The 10139-nt window shown below is 48.6% G+C and overlaps 1 protein-coding gene and 1 long non-coding RNA gene across 5 annotated transcripts in view; one reads left to right on the top strand and one right to left on the bottom strand.

Moving 5' to 3' along the window:
• Positions 1–7430, bottom strand: part of HTR1D (5-hydroxytryptamine (serotonin) receptor 1D, G protein-coupled) — a 25410-nt gene extending 17980 nt beyond the window's left edge. The window contains exons 1-3 of one of the 3 annotated variants that reach the window (XR_314111.2): positions 7399–7430; positions 6145–6190; positions 5394–5470 (exon numbers count right to left, since the gene is read on the bottom strand). The gene's annotated coding sequence lies outside the window, so the exon portion shown is untranslated. Of the gene's footprint in view, positions 1–70; positions 147–5393; positions 5471–6144; positions 6497–7398 lie in introns of those variants that run through there. The other 2 variants (XM_014546921.1, XM_005875234.2) reach the window with 2 other exon arrangements.
• The window catches only part of LOC106727644, a 14757-nt gene continuing 4855 nt past the window's right edge, over positions 238–10139 (top strand). Inside the window, exons 1-3 of one of the 2 annotated variants that reach the window (XR_001363879.1) lie at positions 238–315; positions 4783–4920; positions 6118–6194. This is a non-coding gene — a long non-coding RNA (uncharacterized LOC106727644). Of the gene's footprint in view, positions 316–4782; positions 6262–10139 lie in introns of those variants that run through there. The other variant, XR_001363878.1, reaches the window with a different exon arrangement.

Here is a 10139-nt window from a genome sequence, read left to right as displayed (position 1 = left end):
CCGAGTCCCAGCTCCACCCCCCGCCTCCGCCCTGGCCGCCGCCCCAGTCCCGGGGCGCCCCAGTCCCCACCTGTAGGAGAGCGGGTGGCCTGGTCCGGAGTAGAGGGTGGTGAGAGGTGGGCCCTGGCCGGAGACCCTGGTGAAAGCCTAGCTTCCCCCCTCCGTCCCTGTCCCCTGTGTTCATCCCTAGTGGGATTTTTTCCCTTCCGTTAACAGGTATTTATCAACCCACTGCGCATCGGGCATGTTCGAGGCACTGGGAATATATAGCAGAGAACAAAACAGAAGTGGACCCACTGGCGCTTAATGAATGCGGTAAGCAAAACTTAGGGACGTTTATGGGCTGAGTGTGTGGAAGAAGAAAAGCAGGGGGAGGAGATAGAGAGTGAGGGGAGGCACTGAATAGGGAGGTCAGGGGAGGTCTCACTGAGAAAGACAGGGTGAGGGAGGGGCCCTGCAGAAATGTAGGGGAACAGCTCCCCTGAGGGGACAGTGACCGGCGGGTTCTGGGGCCGAGTGAATGGCAGGAGCTGAGGTCAGAGGGGCAGCTCCTTCCCTCATTCAAACAGCAGATTCCAAGTAAGGGGAGGCAGGTTCCAGCAGGTATGGGGGTGCTGGGATGAATCTACCTGCTTCCAGAGGACCAGGGTTGAGAGACTAGAGCACAAAGAGGAACAATGAGAAGTGCCCACTGAAGAGGCACCACGCTGGGCAGGGCTGGTGTCCGGGTTTCAGGGTTTCACGTGGCTCCCGGGGAGCTGGCCTCTATCCTTACAGGCTCGCTGCCAATTTGGACCCCATGTATGTCGAAGCTGTGTTGTTAAGTGCACTTGCCATTATGAGCCTTTGGTGAATTGACCCCTTTATCATTGTGAAGTGCCCCTCTGTCCCTGGCAATCGTTCTGGTGAAGTCTCGTTAGCTGGGTGTAGCAGAGGCCAGCAGCACCCACTGTCGCTGGTTTACCTGCAGCCCACACAGCTGTGTGACACCTGGCACACCAGAAACTCAGCAGCCCCTCCTGGCATTCTTCTCAGTGTCCTGCTCTACAAAGTCCCTACCCACTGGCCCTCCCCTCCTCTCTCTACACCTCACCCTCTTGGTTTACCAGTTTGATGACTGCCTGGAGCCTTCGTCTCTCTCAATCTCTCTTTTTTGGGAGGCTGTGATCGATGGTCATTAATAATGCAGAGGTTCTTTTCGTCTTAGTGCAAACCCCAGGCAGATCAATCACTGGCAAATAGACAAAAGTTATGTGCAGCCTCACCCCTCTCGGCCTTCTTCACTCTGCTCAGGCCCTGGGCTCTCTTCCCAAATAGGAAATAGGCAATGCCAAATGGAGGCATTTCCTAAAATAGCTACTGCTGCTGATACCCCAAGGTGAACAGTCCTAGAGGAGGAGGGGGTCCTAGCCACACAGCGCAAGCATTTGCAGCTGCCGCCAGGGTCCCAGCCTGAGACCCTGCAGTAGGGAAATCCACATGGCAGAGTAAATATAGACACACGGGCCTCTGTCCCCGCGGAAAAGACCTGAGAGCTCCGGAAGCTGCCCTGACGCATCTCAGCACACGCTAACGAAACTTACCTCATTGAACAACAAGAGCAGTTCAAGATGGTAAATGCCGCTGGAAAGTTGGTTTAAGCAAAAAGCTGGGTCTGCTGGAGAGGGCTCACTTCAACCTCTCAGCCTCACCCTGGGCCAGACCCCACTCTCAGGAAGCTCACAGTCCAGGAGAAAAAGCCCCCATGCAGTTAAGCACAACCCAATGTCGGGGGAGGGACAGAGGGAGCAGGGGCTTAAGGGGCTCAGAGGAAAGCAGGCCCCACCTGGGAGGTGGGCAAGGGCAACCCCCGCACTGAGCCTTGAAGTGGGTAGGAGGCATCTGAGCAAACCAGAGGGAAGGGGAGCAGAGAAGTTCCCTGGTAGAAGGAACAGCATGTACAAAGGCACAGAGGCTACAGAGAGAATTTGGTCTGTAGATGTCGCTAGAGTAGGGGAAAGTGGTCGAGATGAGGCTGGGGGTGGGGGGCAGAAAGGGGTCAGCCCATGAAGCCTTGAATGCCAAGTGAAGGACCTGGGGCTTTCTCATGGGAGCCAGGGAAGGGTTTCGAGTAAGCGAGTGGCATGATTGGACAGGGCAAGTTTGCACTCTGTGGTACCCTGAACTCCGACATCCACGTGGGCATCATCGACCGTTCCGTCACAATCTCCATCCCTGCTACCACAATCCAAAAACCTTGGGGCAAGTCCCAGGTCAGCTTCCTGCCCCTTCCAAACCATTCTCCAGGCGTCACTAGAGCAGACTTCCTAAAGCATAGGGAGCCCCTGCCCAGACCTCGCAAGTCCCCCCTCACTCCCTCCTGCAGAGGTCCCAAGTCCCCTATCCTGGCATTCCAGGCTCTTCCCAGTGTGTCCCCACGCTGTATGCCCTGCCTTCTCAAACCCGGCTCATGCTTTCCTTTCCATTCAGAAAGTCCTGGCCCTCGTTTCTGTTGGTTAGAGTCCCACTCATTCCCAGAATCTTTGATACCTCCTTGGTCTCCCATGACTCATCCCTCAGGGCCCAGCTCTGAAATCCCCGGCTCCGTGGGGCCCCTCCCATTCCTCCTGAATGGAGGTGGTGATTCCCTCCTTAGAGGTCTGATGGCAAGTGCTGATGCAAGGATCAGACTGAATTGGAATCCTGATTTTTCAGTAGCTGTGCAACCCTGGACAAGTTATCTAAATTCCAAGAGTTGGCTCATGGGTAAAATAACAATAATAGTATTTACTTCATGGGGTGATGAAATCATGCATCCAAAATATATAGCACTGTGCCTGGCACACAGTAAGCCCTCCCTGAGTGTTCCCTGTCAGTATAATGGCCACACCTTTCATAGTTATTTTTTTGTGTCCATTTCCCCCAATATTATGAGTTTGGGAAGGGGAAGGGGTATTATTCATCTAGGTATGCCCCATGCCTACCACATGGAAGACATTCAACCAAAGATGGATGGATGGATGGATGGATGGATGGATGGATGGATAAATTAATGAAAAAAGAAGCCACCCATTCACTCCTGCTCCCCTAGATTCCCCTCTGCTTAGGAGGTGGGAGCCTGGCTTGTTCTTTTCTGAACAGGGTTGAATGAATTGTGTGTAAGAGGACTAGTGCCCCAGACACACTTTGTCATCAGACAGTCTGTGGTTGGCAATTTCTTCTGGGGAGAGCTGTCTAGACAGAGGGGACATCTGCACCACAGAGGAGCAGGGGCTGCATGGGAATCAGAATCCAGGGGAGGGCTTTCCAGGGAACCTGTTTTCTTCCTTCCTCACGCAGGACCTGGCAGAGCGGGTTTGCTATCTGCCTCCAGCAGTAGAAATTAGTTCCCAGCTTCAACCGGGGAGACAACAAAGAGGGGTTCAGCATGTTCCCTACCAGCCAGTGACAAGGGTAAAAGAAGGTTGGAGAATCCATCAAGGAAAGGAACTAAGATTTATTGAGCAGTTTTTAATGTGCCAAGCACGATGCTAAGTGCTTACCAAGCATTATCCTCTCTGCAACCCTGTGAGGAAAGTACTCCTGTGTATTGCCACTCGATGAAGAAAGAAACAGTCACGGAAATTAAGTGACTTTCCCTTGCAAGGGTCAGAACAGGATGGGACCTCAGTTACGTCTAACTCCCAAGCCCATGCTCCTCCCCATGAATCACACATTTAGTCAACAAATATTTTGAGCACCTTCTCTTTGCACAGTGCCTGTGGTAAATGGTGCGAGGCTAGCAAGGGTAATGAAGACGTGATTTCTCCTCTCAAAGAGTGTATAACCTGAGGACAGAGGTGATCTTACTCAGCTTTGTGTTCCCAGCCCCGGCCTGGCAATACACTGACTGTTGAATAAAGCACAGATTGTCAGGCCTGGAAGGCTGTTTGGAGTTCAAGTATACCAATCCTGTTTGTTTACAGATGGGGAATCTGAAACCTAGAAGGTGGAACTAACTGGAGACTATGGTTAGGGGCTTGGGCTCTGGATCCAGACTACTTGGTTTGAATCTCAGCTTCACAGCACTTACCAGCTGTGTGACTTTGGGTTGGTCAATTAACCTCTCTGAGCCTCAGTTTCTTTGAAGAAGGAAAAAAAAGGATGGTTTGTCTCAGTGGATAGAGCGTCGGCCTGAAGGGTCCTGGGTTCGATTCTGATCAAGGGCACATGCCCAGGTTGCGGGCTCGATCCCCTGTAGGGGGCATGCAGGAGGAAGCCAATCAATGATTCTCTCTCATCATTGATGTTTCTATCTCTCTCTCCCTCTCCCTTCCTCTCTAAAATCAACCATATATATAAAATATTTTTTAAAAAGGATGGATTTGTGAGAATTAAATAAGATCATCTATGCATGGGGCTTAGCATAACACTTAACATGTAACCCCACAACAGTTTGCTCTGTTTACGATTAAAGCAGTGAGTTAGTAACAGATCTGGACTAGACCCTGGGCTTCCTGACTCGAAGTCCAGTGCTCTTTCCAGCTCCTCATGGTTCCTTGTGTCCATTAGAGTGGTTAGGGGAGAATGGGAGTCACTTAGGTGTGATCAGGTGTCTGCTGTCCTTGGGAACAAGTACCCACCATGGTCTCAGTGCCTCCTGCCACCCCCACTCCTGGTCTTTGAAGTCTCCCCTCCTTCCTTCCCCCCAAGCCCCCTGCACTGAAGCCCAGAGACTCACAACTAACCAGAGACTCACACCACACACTGAAACTTCTGATAACATCCCCACACCTCCCATCACAATTTCCTCTGCTCCAGCAGGGTGGGACTGAGCCAAGGAAGGCGCCAACAGGAAATTCCCCGGAGCAGTGAGGGATGGATGTCGGAGGTCGGCCAGGGATACCATCTCCAGCATCAAGCCTCCCAGCGAGCTGGAAAGAAACCGGTCCCACAGGAGAGGTTTTTCTGTTTGTTTTCCTCAAGCTTGACTTCTAACAAGAGAATTTAATTAAGAGCTCCATTGCTTCGCCCAGGGAATAAAAATCCGAGGGAACAGCAAGGCGGAGGCTGGTGCCCGCCAGGAAAGGAGGAAGGGGCCTCTCTTGACTCAGATCAGCCTGGGGCGGGTTTAAGCTACAGCAGAGAAGTTCAGCTCACAGAGGACATTCGGTCTGACCCCAAGACAAGCATCTTTTCCTGCAGGAAAAGTTTTCGATTCTGCGGTGCAAATGTAAAGAAGTTTAAACCAGCTGAAGCAACAGGCAGAGTTTGATATTCCCAATTATTCCCGCTCATCCCACTCCAACTGTCTCCCCCGGGGCTGCTGGGGTGTAGAGGCAAGTCAGTGGGTCTGAGTTCAAATTCCAATACTGCACCGTCCTCTGCCTCAGTAGCATCATCTGTAAAATGGGACAACTCCACCAATGCAGTCACGTGACCCACCTATACAATAAGGATAATAACATCTTTCTCGAAGAGTTGAGGGTGGGGGAGATGACTGAGCTGGGAGCTGGAAAACAGAAGGGAGATAATGTGTGAGATAGTAAAGGGCGTGGGCTTGAGAATTAGACAGGCCTGCTGCTCACTTGGGCTGGATGGCATTTCTCTGAGCCACAGTTTCCTCATCTGTAAAATGGGGATGTTAGTGCCTACTCCACTGGGTTATTAATGAGAACGAAATGAAACACGATATGGAAATACCTACCACTGGGCCTGGCCAATCATTAAATGTTTGTGAAATTTGAAACATCCCCTCCCACCCGCCCCACATCACCACCAGATTCCCAGGATTTGTCATGGAGAGAAATCTTTATGATTTGTGATTTGACATGGCTTCCTACTTCTCTGCTCTCTGAGACTTCTGGGGCTGGGCTGGAGGGTCAGTCATTTGCCAAGAGGACACATTTTCCTTGACTTCTGACTTCCCGCAGGACTGACATAGACTGAGGATGGGGCCAGTTTAGTCATCTTAACAAAATTCAATCATGAGTTCTGTTCTTTTTTTTTTTTTTTTAAAGGCAATATTCAACTTAGTCTAACCAGTCATTTCAACCAAAAAGGCTGAAATGTTTTGTGAGTGGAGGAGCTGATGTCCTGGTACTTGGTTTAACTCATGACAAAGCCATTTGAGAAGGACTTTGATGTTTCTGCCCCCAGGTGGCCAGGAGGAAGCCTTTAACTCACCCCTCAGCTTCTGGAAGTCTCAGGAATCTCTCAGGAAGAACTGAGGCTGCAAGAAACAGAGAAGACACTTGGCCCCGGGTTTGAGTTCCCATTCACCTGGCTGTTCATTCTTGCCAGGTGACCTCAGCCAGACCTGTCACCTCTTGGAACCTCTGTTTCCTCTCTCCCTTACTTCATTCCGTCTTCCTCTCTGCTGTCTCGTTCTCAAGGGGTCCCTCCCGGCACCCCTCTCTCTAACATGCTCTATCTCCTTACCCTGTTGTGGTATGTTTTTCTTAGCACTTTCCTGATATTATATTTTTATTAGAGGCCCAGTGCACAAAATTCGTGCACTGGTAGGGTCCCAGCTGTTGGCTGGGGCCTCCCTCCCTTCCCCCCGGCTGGGTGCTCCCTGGTCAAACTCCTGGAAGAACTCCAGTTGAGGGAACAATTTGCATACTATGCTTTTATTATTTACGGTTCTGTTTACCATCCATTTCCTCCACTATTGTCTATTCTGTTTGCCACCCTGTCCCCAGACCTAGATTTATGCCTGCACATGCTAGATACACAGTAGGTAGTTCTTGAGAGAGTAAAATAATATAAAACCTTGCAGGGTTGTGGTGAGGATTTTAGTGTTTACATCTCACTCCTCTACTTACCGGCTATGTGACCTTGGATAAGTTAGTTCCCTGCTCATCTGTATAATGGGCATAATAAAAGTATCTACCTGTATTGCAACGAGTACATGAAATGATGCCTATAAAATATTTAGCACAGTGTTGGGTGCAGAGTAAGTGCTTAATAAAAATCAGGTACTTGAACAGACAACAGTTGAATTGAAAGGTTTACTCCACCTTCGGTATGTGGAGTGGAAAAAACTCTAGAACTAGGGTGTAGGATGGATGAAGATGAGGGTCTGCCATGGGGAAGACCAGGCAAGAGGCTGTTGCAAGAAGTGTAGGGCCTGCCCAGCCAGTGTGGCTCAGAGGTTGAGCATCGAGCTATGAGCCAGGAGGTCCCTGGTTCGATTCCAAGTCAGAGCACATGCCTGGGTTGCAGGCTGGATTCCCAGTGTGGGGCCTGCAGGAGGCAGCCAATCAATGATTCTCTCTCATCATTGATGTTTCTATCTTGCTCTCCCTCTCCCTTCCTTTTTGAAATCGATAAAAATATATTTAATAAAAAAAAAAAAGAAGTGTAAGGCCTGACTCCGGGTAGTGGCTATGGGGAAGAGGGAGGAAGAAAAATTAGGACTATTTCTGAGAAACTCACTGTTCTCATAGGACCGATGCCAGCCTCAGACAGAGTATCCTCAGTTAACCTGCGCCCTCCGCAGTCTTGTGATTCCATCCTGGTGGTTGGGAGCAGAGCGTTCCAGGACAGCACGCCTCTGAGCACGGCAGACAATGAGAAAGGCTGAGGCCTGAGAAACAGATGGGGCCAGTGGGTGACAAGGCACCGGGCACAGCACTTACATAATTAATCTTCGAGGCGGGGGTTGTCATCCCATTTTATGGATGAGCAATCTGAGGCTCAGAGAATGAAAATAACTCCCAGGTCTCCCTGGGAAGTTGGGTGAAAACAAGAGGCCCTGCTAACAGCTTCCTGGGTGCCAGGCCCTGCCTTGAGGAGCACTTTCCATAAAGAGCTCCCAACCAGCCCTTGAGGTCTTTATTCTCCCCATTTTACAGATGCGGAGACGGCACAGAGAGGGCAGTAACTTGCCCAAGGCCTCACAGCTAATAAACTTGCGAGAACTAGGATTCCATGTTCTCTCTGGGGTCCATGCCACAGCCTGTGACTATTTGTCCAACTATAAAATAGCCCTGGCCGGTTTGGCTCAGTGGATAGAGCGTTGGTCTGTGGACTGAAGGGTCCTGGGTTCGATTCCGGTCAGGGGCACATGCCTGGGTTGCAGGCTTGATCCCCTGTAGGGGGCATGCAGGAGGCAGCCAGTTGATGATTCTCTCTCATCATTGATGTTTCCATCTCTCTCTCTCCCTCTCCCTTCCTCTCTGAAATCAATAAAAGTATATATTAAAAAAAAATAGGACTCGGACCATCTACTCTCACAGGATGGCGGGAAACAACAAGATCACGATTCACAGGGAAGTATTATGAAAAGTGCAAACAGGACGTGAGGGACTGCTGTCCCAGAACCGAGATGAAAAGAGACGAGAGAAGAGTAGCGAGCAGTGTTCCCGGCCCCGGGATGGCTCCATAGAGTTGCTTCCGGCCTTTTCCCCACCTTGTCTCCCTAAAACTCATGAGCCCCTTGTTCCCGAGGGTGCTGCTGCTATATGTTACTCTAGTTACAGAGAGAAACCTGGCAAGTAGTGGGTTCTTTCTCAATGTTGAATGGAGCAGAGAGAAAGAGGGCAGATGTCTACCAGTTTTATGACTTTATAGTCCATCACACCACTCTCACTGGGACCCAACTAAGCTGAAAGGCAGGGTTTAATCCTAAAAAGGGGCTTGGAAAAAATGATACTAACACATGAATGCCGAATGCCACTTCCAAATTTAACCTTTAGGTCCTATGGAAAGAGCAGCTCTCATCTCTCCAAAGACAAGACAGTTTGACAGTGGCTGACATTCCAGGGAACTTTCTGATGTGGAGAATCAATTGACAGTCACATTTGAGATTCCTAAGCTTCCTTTTAAAGTCTCAAGGGTTCCCTTCCAAACATAACCTCCAAATTCCATGTAGAAATACATGGAAATTAAAAGTCAGTTTTGAGAAATTCATTTGAAAGACAGTTTTGAGAAATTAGAGCTGATTTTCACCTATCAGATTGGAGACATTTTAAAAGGTTGGTAATAGTTCTGGCCTTGTATCTCAGTTGGTTTGAGTGTCATCCCTATACACCAAGGTTTTGGGTTCGATCCCGGTCAGGGCATATACAAAGATCAACCAATAAGTGCATAAATAAGTGGACGAACACACCAATGTCTGTCTGTCTGTCTGTCTGTCTCCCATCCTCTCTCTCAAATCAATAAATAAAGTTTAAAAAGTAAATGAAAAAGGTTGGTAATACCCAGCATGGACTAGGGTGTGGGGAAGTAGGACCCCCATTCACTACCGGGAGCAGTGCATATTGGGACAGTCTAATTTGGAGAACAGCTTGGCAGCAACTATCAGAAGTTTAAGTAAGCATGCTCTTGACGATTCCACTGCTAAGTATCATCTTACAGAAATACCCTTCCACATGCACACAGATGTATGTTTATCATAGTGGAAAAAAATGAAGATGGCCTAGATGCATTTTTGTATTCCTTTTGGTGAAATAAATGATATTATATCTACAGTATGATCTACCATAAAGCCATTTTTTAAAAAACCTTGGTAGATCTCTCTGTATTGATATGATAAGCTCTCTGGGTGAAAAAAGCAAGTTACAGAACCAGATGTGATCCCAGCCATGTACCCAAAGCTACATCTGTGTATATATACAGCTGTAAAATGCACATAAATGCTAGACACCTGGGAAGAATTACACCCAGCTTCCAACAGTGGTCAGCTTGGGGGGTGGGGGTGGGGGGAAGGAGGATGGGGCAAGAGCAAGGCACGTTCACCTCTTACTCTCTTACATATAAGATATTGTTGGCATTTTTTACAAGCACATAAGTTATGTAATTATATATAAAGAAAGAGAAAAAATGAGGTATGAACCTTTGAGCAAGCTACTTTACATCAGCAAACTTTATGCTGTATAAGAGGAGTTTCTAAGGTAACTTCTGGCTCTAAAATTCTACAAACACTAAATAAATAAATACATTTTCAAAGAATACTTCGAAACCAAAGGTTTAACAACCTGGCTTGAGTCAGGAGCCACTGTGAAATTTGCTAAGCAGGTATTAGACACCATGTTAAACTCAGAGTCTCATGATAGGTGTTCAATAAATATTTGTGGATTGAATGAATAAATTACTCATTATGATGAAAAAAAATTTGCTAAACATCTCCAGGGATTCTGAATCTGTAAGGCTCCTCGAAACTATTGCTGAGTTGT

This window comes from Myotis brandtii, unplaced genomic scaffold (assembly GCF_000412655.1).
Source record: "Myotis brandtii unplaced genomic scaffold, ASM41265v1 scaffold456, whole genome shotgun sequence".
Taxonomy (NCBI): Eukaryota; Metazoa; Chordata; class Mammalia; order Chiroptera; family Vespertilionidae; genus Myotis; species Myotis brandtii.
This window is presented reverse-complemented; position numbering and strand designations above follow the sequence as displayed.